The sequence below is a fragment of the Panicum virgatum genome, chromosome 8K (genome assembly GCF_016808335.1).
Source record: "Panicum virgatum strain AP13 chromosome 8K, P.virgatum_v5, whole genome shotgun sequence".
NCBI classification, from domain to species: Eukaryota; Viridiplantae; Streptophyta; class Magnoliopsida; order Poales; family Poaceae; genus Panicum; species Panicum virgatum.
This window is the reverse complement of record NC_053143.1, coordinates 20937460-20960233: the sequence shown is the minus strand read 5'-3', so window position 1 is coordinate 20960233 and position 22774 is coordinate 20937460. Positions and strand designations below refer to the sequence as shown.

Here is a 22774-nt window from a genome sequence, read left to right as displayed (position 1 = left end):
ATCTAAGAGGACATTAGAAATGGGAGACATGGTTATCTTAAGATACAACCCTATAGGCACACCTCTTTAAGCATTCATCATTCTCTGAAATTACATTCCAAGTTTTATGGCCCTTTCAGAGTGTTGGGGAAAGTGGGAAAGGTTGCTTACAAGCTTCTATTGCCTAATGGTTGTCTATTGGACCCAGTGTTCCATTTTAGCCAACTAAAGAAGCATATTGGCCCTTCTGCAGTACCCACTCGAGATTTACCACTTATTGATGCTCATGGCAACATTAAGGTGGCTCCAGAAGCTATTCTAGAAAGAAGATTAATTCCTCTGAACAACGAGCCAGCGGTGCAATGGTTGATTCAGTGGATCAATTTACCAGCATCAGAAGCAACTTGGGAGGATGCTGATTTCAATCAGTGCATCTTTCCATCATTCAATCCTTTTTTTTTTGAAGCAACAGGAGGGGAGCAAGCCCCCTACTGATTATATATTTAAAGCAAAAAAGGAAAACAGTCTTTACAAATGTTTCTTAGGAAACAAAAAAAGAAAGAAAATCCAAAAAAATTACAAGAATCATCCGAGTGAGATTGTCCATTCCTCCAAGAAAGGTTTGTGCTTAATGTTGACTCGGTGCAAAAGCATAGTCAATTCTTTTATGAGATAATTTTGACATTGACCCATTGAAGGCTGAATTCCTTGGAAAATTACAAGAATCATCCGAGTGAGATCATTTCTTGTTATCCAAATTGTCCGACAGAGCAGAATTAGACTCATAGAGATTGGTGAGTTAAGCTGAAACTTGAGGCTTTCTATGATATCAAGAACTGAACCTGAAATCAAAGGTTGTACTTGAAGAAGCATCCAGCAGTAAAGGGCTAAAGGGCATTGGAAGAACAAATGGTGGAGAGTTTCTTCGATGCCATTGTTGCAGATTGCACAGTCAAAAGAAGGCAATGCCATATTCTTCCATCTAAGAATATTTCTAGTACTTAATCTATCTACCAACAAGAGCCAAAAGAGAACCTTGTGTTTGTTTTGACAACATGACTTCCATAACCACTTAAAGGCTGGATGAATGTCTGCATGACCTAAAAGATGTTGATATGCTTTCTGTGAAGAAAATTGAGCTGAGCCCCAAATGTAAACCACCAATCTGAATCTGTGGTTATTTGTATACTAGAAAGCTTGTCCTCCAAAAGTAAGAATTGATTGTAAGCTTTTACAGAGAGGGGCAGCTGAAACAATTGATGTAAACGCACTTTATGAAAGGCTTGACTGAAAGTAATTTTTTTATTTCTTACAAATGAGAAGAGTTCTGGGATAGTTCGACTATGAACTTGGCCCCCTCAAAGATCATTCCAAAAGTAACAGGTTGTACCATCCTGCAATGATACTAAAGCCATAACTTTAAAGCTATCAAGCAATTTCAAGTTAACACGCCACCAGAAAGACCCCTTTTTATATGGCTTGGTAGTTTGCCATTCTGATAATGCTTCTCCCATACAAGTTGAACCCAAGGTATATCGACTTTGTTAAAAAATTTATGCAAGTTCTTGAGTAGCAAAGCTTCATTTTGTGTTCTGAGATTAAGAACTCCTAAACCTCCTTCATCTTTTGGTAAAAAAACCAAATTCCAGGCAACTTTAGGTGGTGCTTTGGCATTAATATTGGCTCCTCACCATAAACAATGCTTTCTATATTTGTCTATCTGCTTGATAACTTCTTTGGGCAGAAGGAAGGTCCCCATTTGAAACATTGGCATTGCAGTGAAAACTGCATTTGTCATTTGTAACATTCCTGCTTGTGAAAGAAATAAATAGGTAGCTTGCAACCTTCTCTCACACTTAGAAACCAAAGGCAAGAATTCTTCAACCTTTGGTTTTGTAATTCCAAGATGTAAACCAATGTAAGTGAAAGGAAGAGCGCCTTTTGCACAATTAAAACTTGCAGCAAGTAAGTTTAGTTTTTCCTCCTCCAAATTTATAGGGATCATCAATGATTTATTGAAATTTACTTTCAAACCAGTTGCCAAGGTGAAGATATCTAGAATTTCTTTCAAAGACTCCAACTGTGTGACACACCCTTCCATAATGATGAGTGTGTCATCTGCATATTGAACCACTGGAAAAGTACTATCTGAAGAACAAGGTATTGGCAGTCGAAGTAATCCTTGTGCTAAAGCTCTGTTGATTAAAGTCTGAAGAAAATCTGCTGCTAAGACAAACAACAAAGGTGAAAGAGGATCCCCTTGCCTTACCCCTCGTTTACAATGAAATGTTTTTCCAGGTACACCATTTAGAAGTACTGATGAGGTTCCAGAATTGAAAACAGAATTCAACCAAGATAGCCAAGTATCTCCAAATCCTTTGGCTTCCATCAAATTTAACATTGCTTCATTTCCATTCTGTCAAAAGCTTTTTCAAAGTCAAGTTTCAGAATTATAATTTCTTTTTTACTTTGACGACAGAGGTGCAGATATTCAAAAGACCAGGGCAGGCAGTCTTGAATCGTCCTTGTTCTGATAAAACCATACTAGTTTCTGTGTATCAAATCTAAAGTTACTCTTTGTAATCTGTTGGCCAGAAGTTTTGTGATTAATTTCATAGAGCAGTTTAGTAAGGAAATGGGTCTAAAATCACCCACTTTACATAGGTTGTCCACTTTAGGTAACAGAGTGATGTAAGAACCATTTATACTTTGCAAACAGAGATCACCTTTCTAAAAATCCTCACATAGATTGTAAAGTTTGGAGCTATTATAGGCCAACATTTTTTTATAAAATCATTGTTGAAACCATCCAGTCCTGGTGTCTTATCAGAAGCAAAACTGCTTACCACAAGATCTATTTCTTCATATGTAAAAGAGACTTCTAGAATACCTAAATTTTTGGAGGCTTGAATGAGTTCATCAAGATCAGGAGGCATGGTTAGTGGATTGGAAGAACCCAATCTTTCTTTGTAAGCTTCCAACAGAATTTCAGCTTTGCCATTATGATTGTAAACTGCATTGCCATCCTCATATTGAAGAAAAGTAATCATTTTTTTGGTAGGACTGTTAACTGGTGTTATGTCTTCAATGATCGCTTTGCCTTTCTTATTAACTGTTGGAGATTGAACAGTTTTGAACACACTAACTCAGTGGCAACCGGGCACAACTGTGGGATGGTGAAAAGAGCACTTTTTTTGCCTTCAAGAAAGAAATCCCAAGCTTTGGAGAACAAAAAGTTCTTAGCCCAGCTGAAATGAGTAGGAGACAACAAAATAGTTGTAAAGAAGTTATTCCATTCAGCAGGAATCTTGACTGAAGAATTGCCACTACTAATATTATTAAAGTGATGTGCCCATAACCTTACAACTTCAGCATTCTGAATTTGAGAGAAAGAACCAGGACCCAAAGAGAAACTATTAGAGACCTGAAATCTTTCTAGACTAGGATCTGTAGCAAAACTATCCACAATTTCCACAAAGCCCAACTGTATATTATCTTGCTGACCCAAAGCTTCCTCAGGTTGTTCTTCGTTCTCCTCATCTTCCATTTCCTCATCTCCCATGAGCATATTTTCTGGGAATTCATCCACTAGAAAAATTTCAATCTGCAAAAGTGGTGGTTCAACAACTGGAGGCATTTCTTCCTCTTGTACAACTTCGACATTCAAATCAATTAGTTCTTCTATGATATTTGGAGCCTGATCATTAACCTCAATGAAAGCATCACCCATAGCAATTTCTTCCCCCAAATCCCCTGCTACAGGATTTAAAATTTCTTCTGCGTTATTGGGTTGTGCCAAATTGTCCAGAGGCATTTCATTTAAATTGAGCTCAGGAACAGCCACAGGTGCCTCTAAAACTGGCCAGCCACATTCTTAGGCCAAGGTTCCCAACCTGCAATACCATCTTGATTCTGATTCAGATCAGCATTACCTTCATGCTCTTCATCCACTAGGCCTGGACCCACTTGATCATGCCCAAAAAAATCAAACGGCGCATTGGGATCAGGTTGGTCATCAGGCAAAGGGTCTTCATCTAGCGGTATACCACCAAGAAGATCATCCTGCAGTATTTCACACTGAATAGTCCAAGATTCCCCATGGAAGTCTTCAGCTCCAGAGAGAATGATAAACTGTGGCACTGATTCAAGGTCAAGCACACGAGTTTTAACAATCAACCTGGCTAGCTTGGAGTAGTACTTTTCCCGGTAAACCACTTTACCAAAAGTACACATTACATTATCTAGAAATTCCTGCTCCCAATAATCTACTGGAAAACCCATTAGCATAAGCCAACATTCTCTATTAAAATGAACTGATCTCCAATCACGGCCACGATTATGTTTAACAAAACTCACATTCACATCACCAAAAGCATGTGGGCTGTTACGAATCAGATTATCACAATCATGAATGAAGTTGAAGCGGACATAAGCTTGACCAAGATGACATGGCTGAATATCCACTATATCTAACATCAAGTGATCAACCAAGAACTCATGCACTACTTATTTGATGTTGTGGAAAGAGACAAGATTACCCGGAAAAGGATCAATAGTGACAATCTCGAGTTCTTCATTGCGGCGCCGAGGACGCCCTGCAACTGCACGCACCGCTGTAGTTCTGTTTGGAACTTGCTGTCATTGCAAACCATGCGGCAAGAAAGGAGATGGGTCCACTCACTGGAACGCCATTTGGAGTTGATCGATGACCGCCGGCTGAGAAACTTGTTGATTCGCTTGTTGCCAATTCAGTGTTTCTTGCGTCAATGGATGCATGGAAGAGGAAGAGTCACCACTATTTTTTGACTTGCCAAAAAGTACACTATGCATCTATACTATAAGGATCCATGAAAATTGGAATACTTTTCACCAAAATTAGTTTTCGTACCCAGCTCACAAACCACCACCGTCAGACCCATCTGTGAGACTGAAAGTTTGACAGGAGAGACCGGCAGATTATTGGTCGCCCCCGCCAGTTCACTGAGCCATCGCGCTCCCGATGGCAAAATTCTTTTGACACCGCAGCCACGGCTTACCCGCCCGTAAATCACGCCTGTCCTTCCCCCGGCGCTGCTCCCCTCCCTTCCATACCCCTCCCTGACGCCCCTCCTCTCTCCATCCCGAGTCCCCGGTTCCTCTCCCCGAAAAAATTGCAATATTAGGACTGCAAACACTGACCACTCGTGAATTTACCACTCCCAGTGAATGATACGGTGAGACCATCTGTCCCTATAAAATATGGGGCCAATGGCAAAATTGGAAAGGCAAATGTTTGCGGTCCCCACCCCCGCAGGTGCTCCCCTCTCCGGCCGCAGGGTCATGGCACAGCGCTGCTCCTCCCCTCCATCGCCTTCCTCCCCATCGGCGCGCCGCCTGCTCCGCCTCAACGGCCGGGGCCGCAGCCGCACCTGGATCCCCCCATCTCGCGCCGTGGCTTGCTCTGCTTCAGCGGCTAGCGAAAGCGGGAGGAGGACAACCTGAACGGATGCGCAGGGGCGTGCGGCCGGCTTCCCCGGCTCGCGCCCTTTACTCCCTCCCCTCCCGATCGCCCACGCGCTGCCGCCGTCCTCGTCGCCGTCCTCGTCACGTCCGACCGGCCCCACCCTAAATGACAGGTAATTCCTTTCATGGGTCTTTCCCTAAAGATTTTCTGTCGATTTTGGTTTGATCATGGACCTCGCTTGCACAGTCCGGGTTTATCTCGTGACGGATTTTTTAGGAGAGTAAATTGGAAGCTGGTGCATGCTAACATCACTGATACCTATTTGTCTCCTGAATTGAAGATATGCATCTGGTTTTTTGTCAATTCGTTCCAACACATGTGAGTCCACGGGGATGGCAATGGTTGGGGGCATCATCTTCTGATCTAGGGTTCTAGCTTCAATTGGAGGTATTTATAAAAACTTTTTTAGCTATTTATTTTTGTGCATATTTGGTTTATCAATTTGATCTGTATATTATGGTGGAAAGGATGCCGATTTTGGCAATGGGAATTCTGCATGGTTTATGTGTAACACATCTGTGATTCCGTATGCTACATGCAAATAGACTGAAAAAATGATCCTTTTTCTATTGCATAGAGTAGACAGCAGATGATGTTGCTTTTCGTTGTGAATATATTTTTTTTTACCCAATCCACTTCTAATGTTAGTATGTATGATGCATCCAGTATATGCTATGTAAAATTATAAGATACTAAATTTAACAGTGATTCTTACAGTACTATACAAACAAATGTATGATGAATGGTGCCAACATAATTTATATTTGATTGTGCTATCTCCTATTTTAGCATTGCTATATCAGTTTTAAAATTCTATATGTCTACGAAGGCTCCCACAATGTAAATCTGAGTGCCTTCCCTTTATCGAACGTTAGTTGCAATCTTCTGAATGTATTAATATTCTTGGAGCTTTTTAACTGATGGCGTTTATGACCAGCATGAATGGTGTCGCCGACCTCAGAGAAGCCACTCCTGCGCATCGAAGGACCGCGACGATCCTTCACCTGCAGATGCTATCTGGCTGACCCATTCAAAGGTGCTCATATTCAAAGGCTCCCGGCGCCGCAGCTTGAATGGTGTTTTTTTATCTCGCCGGTGAACTGGCTCCCGGCGCCGCAGGCGAGGCCCCGAGGCCTCCTCCTAGCCCGCTGCGGGGTCCGAGGCGCCGGCAGCGGATCCACGAGAGGTGAGGTCGGCGGCTAAACCTCTGAGTAATTGCTAGATTTTTTTGCTTTTGGTAGCAACAAGTTCATAATTTTGTTTACAGGCTATATAACATTTGGCGAAGAATCAAAATGCTACTTTTACTTCGCCAAGAAAAAATGATTTACTAATCTTTTTATCTAGGTTCAGTTCAGATAATATTCCTGATCTTATCTATCTGAGATAGCATGGGGTGTGGAAGGGCAGGTGCTGAGCGATCCAGCACAACCTGCAGTGTATGATGAGATCCATGGGTACACAATAACAGCAATAAACCCTTTCTTTGATGACAGTGCACCCAAGGATCAAGTGGTCGTTGATGAGTTTACCTGCATTGGTATATTGATATAACTCTGCTATGAATATAAGCTTTGCTTTTGGTTCATGAGTAGCACGATTCATTTATTTATGTGGATGCACCGGTACAGAGTGTAAAACTGTGCCAATATCTGCCCTAATGTCTTTCAAATTGAGGAAGATTTTTGGATATCAAGGGTCTACTCCCAGTTGGGTAGCACTGAACTAATCTAGGATGCCATTGATAGTTGGTGAGATCTTTAAGTGCTTGAATCTATTCAGTTGTTACTTGTTGTTTCCACAACATTATTAGTGCAAGTTGCAAGATATTCAAGGTTTTCGAACAAATTAGTGAATATGTTGCTGATGTGTTTCAGTTCTCTGGATGCTAATGTCTTTTGTGCCAAACCTCTATTTCCATTTTCAGCCCTGTCGGCTGTATCCACTGGACTTCTGCAGCACAACTGTCACTCCTTGAGAAGATGCATAGAGTAGAGAGGGTGAATGTAAGTAAACTTTCTATGAGATGGAACTTAGAATTCTGTGTGGCCTCTATAGTTTTATTTACTATCGTGGTTGACTCTGAAGCAAGTCCGGTTAATTTGCATTTCTATATAAGCGTGCATACTGCATTGTGTAGTAATTAATTTAGAAGAGTTATCTGCTGCTATTATCCGGAATTCTTCTAGCAGTACAGTAATCAGAATTTCAAATCTGAGCAGGTTGGTTTGATGCTTGCTGGTATGGGAGCTTCGGTCGATGTTTTTTGAATGGTAATTATATCTTTATTCATGTCATTTTATCTTCTTTACCTAATTTACTCCACGGCATGCTATAAGATTCCATTTTCTTCAGTCATGGATGCAAATTAACTTAATTGCTCTCTATGGAAAAATTCAAAGTAATCTGTTGATGCCATACATTCAATATTCAGTTTACTAAAGTGCAATTGTATAAGTAACATGATTTCTTCTGGACCTGAACACTGCCTATCTGTGCTGTTGTTAAATGTCACCTTATATGTTTTCTTTATGTGGTAGGCAAGTGCTCGCTCGAAAGAGAGGCAAGCAAAAGTCTTGCATTGGTACTGTCTTTTTGAACTCACCTTATGCAATGGTTTTTAATAGAAAAAAATATAAATGTTTTAAATGTAAATCTGCATGATTTTCACAGGAAAAAGTCAGAAAACGGATGGTGAACCAAGATAATTCAGACACAGGCAGGTCTTGGAGTGATGTCCGGGGATCCCCACAACGAGATCAAAACTATGGTAATGCCAATAGATTGTCAGAACTCAGAAGTTCCCTGGTTACTCTGTAGCATTTAGCAAATATGTGGCCACTTACTGTCAGTCTACCAACTTTTGTATTGTCGAATCTGATTGTTGCTGGTGGATACTGTCAGTGGATATTATCGAAAATGAATCTGACTGTTGCTGGTGGATATTTTCCAAAGTAATAATAATCACAAAAGAGGAACATACATGCTCAAACTTTATAGTTTTTCTGTTCCGGGGCTCAGGACATTAAATTTTAGTTATTTTTGAACTTCTCAAATTGTAAATTGATCATAATGGGCTTGGCAACTGAACCACTTTTTGGATAATTGGTACTGAGTTCATTTTCGAATAAAACTTATATTATTCCAACCATCACTACTAGACTACAGCTTTTTTTATGCTGATATAGATAAATACATCTGATTTGCCAGTGACAGGTCATTTAAATGCACGTCTTACTTATAAATACCTTTTCTGTTTATGAATACTCAGCTTTGTTGTTTTTTATTTGCAGCCCTGGGAAATCCATTTGCATAAGCTCAATTTTGCTAGGATTAGTTCTTGTAGGAAGAGCTGCTTTTTTTCCCCGCTGTCCTTCTTGTCCAACTTAACGAAAAAAAGACACCTTTGGAAAAAAAATAACCTGGAGATGGTGAGTAATTATTTAGAACATTTTTCTGTTGAAATTACTTTTTCAATAGGATAATCTTAATTGAGTTTTTTAACAGATCGTAATATGGTGCGCCGGGCTGATGAGAGGGGCCGTGTCCATTGCTCTTGCTTAGAACAAGGTTTGTTTTCTTTGCCTTGGCCCACTTCACACCAGTTCCTCTTGAAGTATCCTTTAAAATAGAAAGTGTCCACTTTATTTTTTTTCATTATTTTTCTGATTTACTTTAAAATTTCCTAAATAGAAAGTGTGGGTATCCTTTTTCACCCACCTTCTGTGTGAGGAGCAGGGGTTGTAGCATAATGGGCAATGATGGTTGCCTCCTATTATGGAATTCTTTTCTGCTTTTGGCTTCTCAGTCAGCAGATAGTTTCATGCGCTGGTGGCCACTTCATGTTCTCGTGAGATAATTTCTCAGTAAATAGTTTTACTGGAGGATGCCACTCCTTGATTGCATTTGGACTTCCAGATCTTCTTCATGCCTGAGATTGTATATTAAATACCTGCATATTTGCTTGTAGCTTGCAAACCTCACTTCCATCTGCTATGCAGTTTCCTACACTTCGAGAGTTTGTCAGTGGTGGAAAGCCTGTCTGGGGAACTTGTGCTGGGCTTATCTTTCTTGCAAATAAAGCAGTAGGTGTGTGGGTCATCAATTTATAAATGCTCTATTTTTAGAAGCCAGATAACAGAATGTCATCATAACAATTTAATATCGTTACTTGCAGGGCAAAAAACTGGGGTCCAGAAAACTTGTTGGAGGACTAAATTGTACTTTCCACCGTAACCTTTTTGGGAGTCAGGTAAATTTGGGTGCCATGTCTGTTTAATGGTATTATTTAGTGAGTTGTGCATGGCGAAAGGTTTTTAAATAAAAGCAAATGTGAACATCATGTTTGATTGCAGACTGTTTCTCTTGCAGCTCCAAAGCTTTGAGACAGCTCTCTGTGCCAAAGCTTGCCGAGAAGGAAGGAGGGAATGATACATCGCTGGTGTATTTATACGGGCACCTGCTATATTGGAAGTAGGTTCAGATGTTGAAATATTGGCTGATTGCCCTGTTCCTGCCAATAGACCCAGCATTATAATATCATCTGGGGACAGTGCTGAGGTTTGCATATTGCTTTCTTGACTATAATACTGCAATGGTAAGCAAATGTTGAGTTCTGGTGTCTTTAAAGTAGACTGGCTTTTTAGGATGAGTGTTCATTATTTATCCTCATGTTCATAGTTGTCTTTAGTCATTGAATGAGCAGTGAAGATAGCCACATTTGGGAAAACAGTCACAAGATTGTGGTCCAATCATATGTGGGGAACTGGGGATATTTACATGTAGCTTGCTGATTCTACATGCAGAGTATGACTTCTTGTGTAGTCCTCCTAAGTTCTAGACATATGAGTTGGTTTTGAGGCCTGAGATGATTATTCTCACTCATTGCAACCCAAACATTCAGAAAAATGGACTAATCAGTACTGTTATCACTTTTGTCTTGGTCTGTCAGTTTAGGTCTTTAGGACATTGCTGAGCATCCATTAAATGAACCTTCTAGCCATAGTGACATTTTCTTGTTCATTTGCTTGCATGGCTGCATAAGATGTCCTTCATCTGTTCGTACCTTTTGGGTTCTGGCTAAGTTTTTTTTCCTTATTGAAACAAAGATACTTTTTTTTGGCAGTGTTGCAGTTCTTAACTCCGGATTCTGAATGAGGTCTGCTTGTCCTCTCAACTGACCAGCAATACACTTGGCAAAAAGGAGTGTATTTGAAAGATCGGGTAATTGTTGCGGTACGGCAAGGGAACATTCTAGCAACTGCCTTTCATCCAGAATTGACCTCAGATTCCTGATGGTAAACACCTTCCTTCCATAATGTATCATCCATTTGGCCAATGGTTTAGTGCTTTTAGATTCTGACTCTGAACCCATGTGCTATGCTTCTTGTTGATAGGCATCGCTTCTTCTTGGACATGAATAAAGAATCCCAGGCAAAGGCCTTGGCCGCGCTATCATTATCATCATCTTCAAGAGACACAGAAGTCCTGCCAAAGAATAAGCTGCTTGATCTGCTCATTTTTGAGTAACACTAGAAAGAAATAAGGTCAAAGGATTGAAGATAGGAAGAGGAAGAAACTGACACTATTTTTATCACTTAGCTGGCTATAAAAAATGAAACAGCTGGGCACCTGCTATGCTAAGTGGAAATGTGTAATCTCAACGACCAAAATAATGCCAACGTGTGTTGTGCACAATTCTTCAGATAAAGCAAATGCTGTTGTTGAAATTGTAACCTTGCTGTCAAAGAAGCTGCTCAATTGAATATGTAATCTTCGCCTTCAGTAATTTTAAAGCAATGATAGGTGTGAGGAGATCTGCATGATCCCGGAGCTATTTCTATAGGGAGGCTAATTTTCATTCCCAATTGATAGAGGAGGCAGTCATATGCAAAAGTTAAATTTTTTCTTTTGTTATTATTGTTCCTCCTGTTTTGATTGCCGAAAGGTTGAACCATTGAAAGTGTGTGGAAGGTAGGCTAATGCACTTTGATTTAATAAATGTAAGGTGTACACGTGTAAACATACCTATTTTATCTTGATCTGTAACGTGTCTATTATGTGATTAGTCCTATATATATATTCTTTTTAGAATTTTGGTGAATGAATCAATTTTGCTTTTGTTATATCAATTCTGAATCCCATATTATTTTTAAATATAATATAGTTGTTTTTAAATATTTAATATTTTAAAAAATTGTTCTTTAAACACGTGCTACTGAGTTTGTATGCAAGTACAGAGGCAGTGGGTCGCAAGATTTCTAAAATTTGAATATAATGGAATACATTGAACATCATAATTGTTTTGCTTAAAAAAAGTGTATGCTGCATAGGCATGACATCAATGGATATTGAGCTTGTACACAGGTACAAAGGAATAGTGCCTGGTAGATTTGCAGAAGAAATGAATGGCCTTGTTTGGTCGTGTGTATATAAACATGCACCCGACCATGGTTGATTACACTTGTATCGTTGCACATGATGGCCCGGTGCTAGTGGCTTATGGCTATTGACGACGACAACTGAGCAGCATGCATTCACGGTGATAGCGTTCGACAATGCAGGAAGCATGCGGCGATGCGTATATGAGGTGACCAGTGGTGCAGACGGGGAGGCATGGCCAGCGAGCGGTGGGAAACCATACGGCAAGCCAGACTTGTCGAGACCCATCGAAGAACGCACTATTTGGAGCGTTATTCGGTTCGTTTGCAGCGAATTAGAATGCATTGCATTATTAAAAAAGCAATCGTGTTCGTAGCGGTATCATATTTCGAACATATTTTTATAATTATATACTCATACATACCATTATACACTATCATATAACATAACATTTATCTATTTTTATAATTATATACTTTTTTCATATTTCAAATATTTTATCTATTTTTACCATAATTGAGACCTCGTTGTTTGTTTTCACAATATATAGTTTCTCAAAAATGCTTGTTGCAACTAAAATTTTATGTGGTTATATTTTTTGCAATATTGTTCTTCAGACACGTGCGATACGGTATCGCACGTGCACGGTATCGCACGTGCACTCTACTAGTACTAGTAAAGGAATCAAACACCGGTGGACTCTGAGAGACTGGCCCAGTTGTCATTGGAACACTGGAAGGCAACTCTGTGGTAGAATCCAAAAGAATCTCCAAACCATTAAAGACTACTTTTTCTAACTGGATTGTGCTTGCGTGCTTGGAAAGATCATTTTCTCCCAGAGAAGAAGGCCCAAACATATCACACGCTACATCCTTTCCTTTATTAGTAACTGGAAACTTTCCTTTCAAAAATTAGCTTAATGCAATATGACCCAACTTATTGCAAAAAAAGCACTTAATGCTGTTGCGGCAATCATGTCTAACATGCAATGAGGAAAGACATATGGTGCAATTAGGAGAGTTATTACCTTGACCCACCGTGGAACCAAAATTTGAATTTGGAATAGCATCCCCCAAATTACCGTCTGAAGTTACTGCTGCATTAACCGTCTGATTGCGAAATTCAAACTCTGTGTTCTTCGTGTTCTTCGTGTTCTTCGCTAAATTCTTGTTTTTCGCTGCAAAATCCAGATGAGAACTCGAAAGAATCTGTTGCTTTTGTGAAATCCAGACGCTCAAACGCTGAAACTCTTGGGAAAACAACTCTAGAAAAAACTGATTTCCTGCTACCAAGCACCACACGATTAGCACCAGAAAGTGGCATCTCTTGTCTCACAACATGAGCAAAAGAGCGACATTTAGAAGGAACCGATGACTAGGAATTCCACTCTTCCCTTCGGAAACTGCAATATTCTCTAACCCAATCTGGTCCTCCATTGCCTCAGAGATGAAAGAAGAGCTTGTAAAGTTCGCAAGAATACGAGCGCAGTCTGTAGGTGTGAAAGCCAACTTGGTGCGAAGAATCCACAAATCAGACAGTTGAACCACTTGGAACGCAGAAGCAACACCACCAATGATTGCTTGAAGAAGAAAATCAACCAAAACCAGTGTCAAGTGTAACTTGCACCTTCCAAAGGAGACCACAAGCACAAAGCTTTCACGTTCAAAACCCGCACAAACATTCACTGGCTTCCCAAAACTTTTCCAAGCCAAGGCTTGACAATCAAGACCCGATTGTAGATTCGGGCGAGGATCCATGGAGATAAGGAGAGAGATCAAGCTCATACCTTTTTTCACTGAAAAAGGAAGAAAGTCCACTCACTTGACCGTAGCGAACGCCCATGGCTCACTGCTCCGTGAAACCCGGACGCCCATAGCTAATTTACCCATCATTCAATCCTTGAGGACAAGGATCTTAACGGGGCATTGTCAGGCAATGAAGTTGCCATTCAGTTTCTTCTGAACATTTCCCTTTAGAGCAGAGTGGAAGTTGGCAGGGGAATGGACGGGTGATCGACTTTGACTCGGAGGCGTCCATTTCACATCAGACGGCCAGCATGGAATAAAGGTGTTGTTTAGCGCCTGAGTGTATTGCCGGGAGTCAAATAGTACTTTTCTTTTTCCTTTTATTATCACTGTTAGCCCAGCCAATGTTATTTAGGCTTGGGGGTTATGGATTGTACTCCATCCGTTCCAAAATGTAGGTCGTTTTGGTTTTTTAGATTCATAGTATGTGCTATGCATCTAGATATATGTTATATCTTGATGCATAGCAAATACTATAAATCTAAAAAAGTCAAAATGACCTACATTTTGGAACAGAGGGAGTAATATTCATGAGTTGAGAACTCGTAATCCCTAGGTAAGGAATAGGATTAGCTGTAGTTGGTTCGTCTTCCTGGCGGCCAGATCTCGATATGCTACTCTATCGTATTTGAGATTAAGTAATACAGCTATCTATCCTTCCTCCGTGTTCTCTCTGAGCCAGAAATTACTCCAAATTCCTTTGCATCTTTGCTTGTTCCTCACAGGCAGCCGCGAGGGCCTCGGCGTCTGTGGTGTCAAAGGGGTGATCCAACTGCTGAGCACGAGCCTTGTGCTCCTACTCCCCACATGTGTCGGGGGGCGCGGGCCGTGGACGGTGCTGCGGCGACGGGAGCCGAGCAGCTGGCCTGGCACAAAGGTTGGACGTCGAGCCCCAAGGGCCGAGGCGAGGAGGCAACGCCAGCGCGCCGCTGTGGGCCGATGGCGCGGCAGGTGGGCGCGAGCTGCAGAGCAGGCTGCGGGCGAGCAGCTGAGCGGGCGGGTGGCATGGTGCCCGGCGGTGACGCCGCAGTGGGCATGGGGTGTGGGCGGCGGCCGGCAGCGTAACACCCCGGGTGTTAATTACCTATAATTAAATTTAATCACAGCCATTAGTTTTAAACTTACACGATAAACCACAAGATAGAATTTTTCTGTCAACTCGGGCCGGATCGGTCCGACCGGTGTGAGCAGCCGGTCAAATCGGTTGATCCGGATGGCCCACAATCATTAAAACAGGAAGCATCTCACTCTCTCCCTCACAACTCACTCCCCCTCCCTCACGTCGCTCCCTCTCTCCCTCTCTCACTCGCTGTGCCCTCCCTCTCCCTCACGAGCTCTCCTTCTCCCCCAAATCCTAGACTTCAAATCCTCCATCCCAACTCGACCTCAAGACCAAGGAAGCTTCAAATCGGCGTGGGCAGTGGCGAATCTAGTCTGAAAATATAGAGAGGTATCATGTCCGCACTCTTATTCTTCCTCCTCTTCTTTTCATCTTTCTCTCCTCTTCCTCTTCATTGTTTCATCCCAAAAATCAAGGGGGGGGCTTAGGGGGTATCCATGAGTATTAGGGAGGTAGGGGGGGCTTAAGCCCCCCTAGCCCCCCATGTGGATCCGCCCCTGGGTGTGGGGGACCTTCTTCTCCACGTGCTCCTCCCCAGAGTGCCCTCGATTTCAAGTTCCTCGTGCAAGAAAAGCTCATTCTAGGTACTTCGAACTTGTGCCGACCCGATCTATCTTTTTAGGAGGTTCTAAGTAATTTTCTTTGGTCAATCATCTCTATATGCATCCCTCAACTAGGATCTAAAAGGGTTTCAATTTTGGTTGGTTAGTTTTTCCCCAAGAAGGATTTTTATTTTTGGGCGATTTCTGTTTTTGGCTGAAAACGTGCTTGTCGGAACTTCCTACACTTTTGTCAGAACTTTCTACAAATTAATTTGGGTAGGCCGAGCACCCCTTGTCGGAACTTACCCAAAACTTCTGACTGTTGTCGGAACTTCCTTCAACTGGGTCGGAACTTTCGATCAGCACTGAGTAGCAGTGCTTCTAAAATGCATAGAAAATTACATAAAAATCAGAAAAATGCAAAACTAGTTTTGTTAGCTTCGTAATTTCATGCTCTATATGATAGAACCATGAAATGTATTATTTGGCAACTTTTTATATACAGTTTTAATTATATTACATAATTATTTTTACAACTTGTTAATTGCATAAATGGAGTTAGGAGTTTGCTAAAAATATAAAACTCATTTGGTTAACTTTGTTAGACTCGTGTAAGGTTTAATTAACTTCCGTATGTGTAGTATTGCTGCGCTTGTATTGCTGCGCTTTTTACTGCATCGTCCACGCTTTTTATACATATGTATTATTGCACCTCATTTAGGTACGCTAGATATACGAGTGGACGTGAAGCACGTGGTGTTGGAGCCAAACCACAAGACGGTGTTCGGTGGACATCTCCAGAAAATGGAAGGATCCACTGAAGCAACCGAAGACCCGGCCCAAGGTCGGAAGGGCCCAAGGCCTTGATAACTTTAACACTAACTTAGTGTTACCCTCAGGCAAGCCCTGGTGCATGACCTACTATTTTAAATTATGAATCACTATATATAATTTATTACTTGTGCATTACGTTTCAGGAGTTGTTTGAAACTTTAGTTGCATGATCCCTAGGTTTCCTTGGTCTTATACTAGTATGTGTAGGTTGATAGCAGTGCTATACTTAATAGATCTTGGTAGAAGTCGGGTGATCTCCTGTCACTCGCGAGCTATAGGATAGAAGTCGAGTAATTTCCTATTACTCGCGAGATATAGGTTATTTTTATATTTCAGTATATGAGATATGGAATGCAATATGGAATGAATGAAAATTTGAGACCGGACGGGGAATGATGATGAGATGTAGGTATGGAAGCAGGACAGGGTTCCTGGGTGTCTTAGCCCCGTCTGTGTCGATTGAGGACCGTACCGTTGTTGGCCCTACTGATCATGTTTGAATTATACTAACCGCATGCCGGGAGTAGGAGGTAGTCGAAACTTGTAAGCCGAATACTGCCTTGTTTCGAAAGTACAGAACTTTTACCCACCCCTTAGGGCGAGTCGAGTAGTCACGGAGAATTGGGGATGCATGTATTTACTTTTGGTGGTCTCTCGTTGAGCTCGGTTGACTATATGCAGGTGGGGCGGTTCTGTAGTTCGAAGTGGGGAGGGGAATGGTTGGCTCATATAGTCCGACGGGGCAAATACGTGCCGTGTTGGTTAGGTCCACCTTGCAAGGTTAAATCGGATCAATTCGCCGTCAGTCACTCTCGGATATGAGCACCTTGATTAACTGCGTCACATCGTAGTAATATGATATGGAACATGGATTATATTATATATGTTGATGTCTACTTTGAATTGTGATTTAATACTCTACCATATTTGCTCTAGTTGCTTTGTGCAAATATTAGACTATGGCTAAAATATTGAAAATAAGGATCCACTTTTATACGCTTTTCTGCAAAATAAACCACCAGCCAAAAGCTTTGCATGTTTAGATATGTGGGCTAAGTATACCCAATAGTCGGGTAAGTCTTGCTGAGTATTAGTTGCTCAGGGTTTGTTGTTTACCATGTTTCAGGTATAGAAGCTAATTAGGATAAACATCGGTGGGCTCGATGTGACGTCCTCACGTCTTCATAGACTTGGCTTAATTTTATTTAAATTGATCTCTTAAAGATTTTTATCAGGTCATATTCTCTTCCGCTGCTGTCATTTCTTATGTAAATTCTACATGGAAAATGGTTTTTGTGAATATTTATGTTGTCATCCATTTTGTAAAATTTTATCATGCTAGTACCGTTTGCGCTCACCGTTGTGCGAGACTACTGGTAATGTTTCGATCGGCCTGTGGGTTGCTAATGCGCCTGATGTGTTCAAATGATGGCGGTTACGCTTAATTAAGCATTTTAACTCAGCGAGTCTATCACAGGCAAGACTCGGGACTTGGGAACTCAGGGCCTTGGTGGAACGGGCCAGGGCTCCATTTGGTTTAGTAGTGCTAGGTACTGACCATTAATTACGGGTATTAAATAAAGTCAGTTTATAAAACTAATCCGCTCATCATAATTTTTTTAATTTTAAACTTTTGAATCTAATTTTTCACTGAGTTGACTTTTGTGACAGACTAAATTTTGTCACCATAAGGTCTTCATCTGGTTTATGATGATTTCTAGTTGATTTTAGCGACGAACATTAGGTTTTCGTCACAAAATCATACTATCTTCAACAAATCATCACAAAACAAAATGCTCTGTGACGTTTTGATAAAATTTTGTGAGATATTCGTAACAGGTCATTTGAGCAATTGGGTTGCAATTGAGCCGTAACTAGTTGCAACCCGTAGTAATTGGGTTGCAATTGGGTAGTAACCGATTGTACTAGTAGTAATTATATGGTAACGGATTGGGTTGCAACTAGTATACTAATTGGGGTTGCAACTGTGCAGTAACAAGTTGCAACTAGCAGGCCAAAACTATAAAGGTGCAATTCTGTTATTGCTCTGATTGTAATTCCGAGTGCATATAGTTGCAATTACATATTACTTTTCAAAAAATGTTGGAATATATCGTTCATGGATCTCAGTTTGTTCGGTACAATTTTCTAACAACATGCTTCAAACGGATCTGAAATTACATCTACGGCTGAGCAGATATTGCATTTTTTATATTCAAATCAAGGAAAAATTCCCCCCATGCAAGCTTCCAGTGGGTGGTTGTTGGCGCCTACCAACGTCACCGCAAGGATTGATTGCTCACTAACAATGACATCCACAGATGCCAAGGGGGTGGCAGGTATTTCATGAACCACAAATAAATTCGCAAGCGTATGGAATACCGCTGTAGCATTTTACCCGACAGTATACCGTGGTGTTATTTATATTTTCGCAGGGAAGCCAGCGGTTAAAGTTGCATAGGCTAGTTAATGAACTGATCTAGATTGGATATTCAAATGCACAAATAGGGTTAAGATAAATGGAAGGATAGGAGGTAGTGTGACACACAAGTTTACACTCAGCTCTATATATTCTAAAGGCAGGGAGAAAGGAAGAAGTTAGTAGTTCGGGTCTTATGTACTAGGCTAGCTATATCTATAATCTCTTATGGTTAGATTAACAGCAAATTAAACTGGTAAAACAGGAAGACCGATAGTAGCTTGACGGGAGAAGCCCGACCAAACCATACGACTCTTTATGGACCTCCTACCCCCCAATCGGAACGTGGAGGATTACTGGGTACGGAGAGGGTTTTCACCACCTGCCGGCTACCCCTACAAGTCATGGGAAAGGCCGACATCCAGCAACACTTGACTAATCTAGACACCACATCTGCATTAACAAGCGATACTCTGGTATTCCGCATGGAGCCCCACCCTCCGGATGGACAGACATCATACTGGAGCAAACATACGAATACTGGAGCAGTTGCCAGAGTTCTAATGCTAATATGTTAACCATCGCAAGCACAGGGCAATGATGCAACCATATCATTAAACATATGTCTGATCACTCAAAATATAAATCATATAGATGTCGGTAACCATAGTTTAATTCTATTACAAATAACCGAGAATTATACAAGAGAACTAGAGAAAAACTCATACCAGAACTCCTGAGAAACTCCAGGGACCCGATGACTACTTAGACTTCACCTAAACTCCACTAACCTATAAAGCTAAAACAAAGAGAGTGAGCTTGAGCTTCATCTTGATGTGTGTCTCTATTCTCATCCCCTCTCATATTTATTGGAGGGAGCCACGGGGAAGCACTGCAGCCAAGCCTCCAAGAATCGACCTTATGAGCCAATAACACGCTGCCACATCAAAAGAGGTAAAGTCAGTTGTGGAGTGGGTTGGTGGCCGACTAGGGTGGTCGGCCGATAGCCCACTGCCACCAACCGCCCCAACTTCTTCCATTTTCTTGTCCTAGAGGCCCACATGTTCAAACAAGGTGCTAGACCTTGTCCTAAGCCAGTTAGCTTAGGTCTTTGTGCCTCCTTTGATATCCATTTGAGCCTGATAATTGCGCTTTGATTTGTCTATAATTTTCTTTTGGACTAAAGTGTGCATATATCCTGTATTTTAGCTCGTAAATGCATCTTGTATATGTTCTAGGGGTAAAGTGTATTTTGGGATTTATTTGGAAAAGGATGCATGTAAGAAATGCAAAGTCTCATAATTTTCTGATCAATTTGACGCTTAGAATTAGTAACTAATGAGCGTCAACAGTGGTTTGTGGGATAATGTGGCCTAATATGGTTCGTTGGTTTAATTGTTCTTTTGCGTGGACTGGTGCTTCGATAGGGTCTGTGCAGTAATAGAAAATGCACTTTATTGCATATAATATATATATATATATATGTATATATATCTAATATATCTACACACTCTGGGATTACAGAGGCTATATCAGTTTGACTGGTCGGTCTCAGTATTTACCAATTTTGGCTGTCAACCGTTTCCGTTCGCCGGCTGGCCTGTTGAGGCCCGACCGGCTGCCCTGATCAACCTGCAGCCTTCTGAGTCCGTCTGGGAACGATGAAGAGTTCCAGCATGTGCGACGAGATGCTCGCTCACGTGCTCTCTGTCCAATAGATTCGCTGGATGCCTGGATGAACAAGCTAACCACTAGTAGTTTGTATCAATCGCGGCTGTTATTGATCTTTCAAAAGAAAGATATGGTATCTATTTAAAGTGCTCGTCCCAAGATGGTAGCAAGCCCGAGCAAGGCCCTAGTCCCAACACCTCTCGTTCTCTCTCCATCAGTCTCCGTCTCCACCTCCCCTCCTAGGCTGAGATACGACATTTTGTATATTGATTGGACCGAATTGTATGTGAAAATATATCGATGCATACACTTCGTTAAAATCCCGGATCCGTATGCCATCCGCCAAGAAAGTAGTGCAATTGTGCAAATGGGCAGCGTTTATTTCCTTTAGGAAAAAGTTTATTTTTGACCATCCAACTCTTACCTTGATTTGGTTTTGACCATTGAACTCCAAAACCGGCTATCCTTGACCATCGAACTCTCAAAACCGTTCACATTTGGCCATCCCGGTGGTTTTGGATGTGGTTTTGCCGATGTGGTTACCACATGTCGGTGGGACCCACCTGTCATCTTATTTTTTTTATCTCTCTCATATTTCTCTCTTTTTCCCATCTTTCTCTCTCTCTCCTATTTCTCCGCCGCATGGCTGCCGGCCCCTCCCTCCTCTCCGGCACGTGCGGCCCTTCGCCCCCTCCCTCCTCTCCGGCATGCGCGGGCGAGCTACCCTCCGCGCCCTCCCTCCTCTCTAGCGCGTGCTGGCGGCGATGTGAGCGCGCTCGGCCGGGTGGCGGCGGTGGTGGTGGCGGGGCCCGCGCTGGCGCGGAGGCGCAGGCGGATGCCCGCGCAGGGCTGTGGCTGCGGGGGACGAGGCGCGACTAGGCGGGCCATGGCAGGGGACGAGGCGCGGCGAGGCAAGCCGTGGGGCAACGCCGCCCCCCTCCCCTGCTCCCTCGGCCGGTGGCCTGCGTGGCGTGAGCACGGAGGCCGACGCGGGCGGGCGGCGCGGCCACAGCCGAGCGCGGCCTTCCACGCATCGCGCGGAGCGGCGGCTAGTCTCGCGAGGAACGGCGGGGAACCTCGAGCGGATCTGGGTGGCACCGCACTCCTCCACGCGTGGAGGCCAGCTACGGCAGTGGCAGGGAAGGCGTGGGGGAGGGCAGCGGCCGGCGCAGGAGAGGCACGAGGGCAGCCGGCGTCGGTGAGGCCTGCGTGGTGGAAGCACAGGGGCGTCCGGCGGCAGCCGGTGGCGGAGAGAGGATAGAAGAAAGAGGGAGGAGAAAAGAAAGAGAAAGTGGAGAGAGGATGACTGACAAATGGGACTCACTGCCACGTGGCGTCCATGTCAGCGAAACCGGCCACCAAAACAGCCCAATGGTCAAAACTGAACGGTTTTCATAGTTGAGTGGTCAAAGATATCCGATTTTGAAGTTCAATGGCCAAAATCAAACTGTCTTGTATTTTCTTTCCTTTATATGGCCATACTACGACTAGGATCAAATATTTTCTCAACAGTCAACCATACCTACTACGGTCTTGTATGTATAGGAGAAACTTGAGAACTATACTTTAGCACATTAATATCACTACTACAAAGCCTGCCATAGCAACCGCCTCGTCACCGCCGGCTTAAACCAAATTGGTGGTGATAGTATATCACCGGCGATAACAGTGTGCATCACTGTCGGATTGTAATACGATCCGGTGACGATAGGCTGCACAGGCATCACCGCCGGCAACTCGAGGAGGCACCGTGCGACGCCAGGGTGCATGGAGGCATGGGGCCACGTGGCTACAACGTGAGGAGGTGTGGCGGTGTCAGGAGGCTGGGGGCGGCGTTCGGAGGAGGCCTATTATTCTATGAGATACGCGTGCAGTGCGTGGCTCATTTTTTAGAGCTCGCCAATTTATTAATTCAATGATTGATTTGTAGTAATCGTTTCCCCATGCAAGCTGGACCATCCGTTGTTACTATATAGGGTCTCTCTGGTTGCCTGGCTAAGAAGCTGGACGGGCAAGTGGTACGCAGGTTTCATACATCTAGTTCTCTGTACTACCTCCAAAGCTAGGCTCCAGCAATGAGAGGGAGAATCCGAAACTGGCTTGCTGGAAATGCGGGGATCCAACGTTTCCAACAAACCAGGTTTGCACAAACCTCCCTAGCTCAAGAAATCGGCTGCTCCCGCGCACGCAGCCGGCGGAGCGCCCACTCGGATGCCGCGGCGGGGCATGGTGTTCCCACACAAAGTGGCAGAGCTCGGCCGCCTGCCTCCACTCCACTCCTCCCTCCGCTCGGGCGCGTGCCTCCCTCTCGGTCCCAAGCCGGGCAGCTCGGCGCCTTCCCCGCCCGCACACTTCAGCGCCCACTGTGCCCCGCTAGCTTCAGAACCCTACGGCCACAAGCCGTCGCCCCTCACATCCGCGTCGGCTTGTCCCGACAATCCACCATCCTATGCGCGAGGTGAGCTTGGCATCCAATCCCAATCCAATCTAGTCTTCATCTCCTCGGCTCGTGTACTCAGA

The 22774-nt window shown here is 42.9% G+C and overlaps 1 long non-coding RNA gene across 4 annotated transcripts; it reads left to right on the top strand.

The window, feature by feature from the left end:
- The first annotated feature begins 5263 nt into the window (after positions 1-5263).
- LOC120644181 lies at positions 5264-11523 on the top strand. Of its 4 annotated transcripts, none has more exons than XR_005663485.1 (13): positions 5264-5869; positions 6420-7022; positions 7410-7488; positions 7705-7755; positions 8023-8066; positions 8156-8252; positions 8776-8913; positions 8990-9052; positions 9484-9571; positions 9660-9734; positions 9854-10042; positions 10608-10779; positions 10879-11523. It is a non-coding gene; the product is annotated as an uncharacterized LOC120644181 (long non-coding RNA). The 4 variants fall into 4 exon arrangements; XR_005663482.1 differs by having other exon boundaries at positions 9854-10079; XR_005663484.1 differs by having other exon boundaries at positions 9838-10079.
- The last annotated feature ends 11251 nt before the right edge of the window (positions 11524-22774 follow it).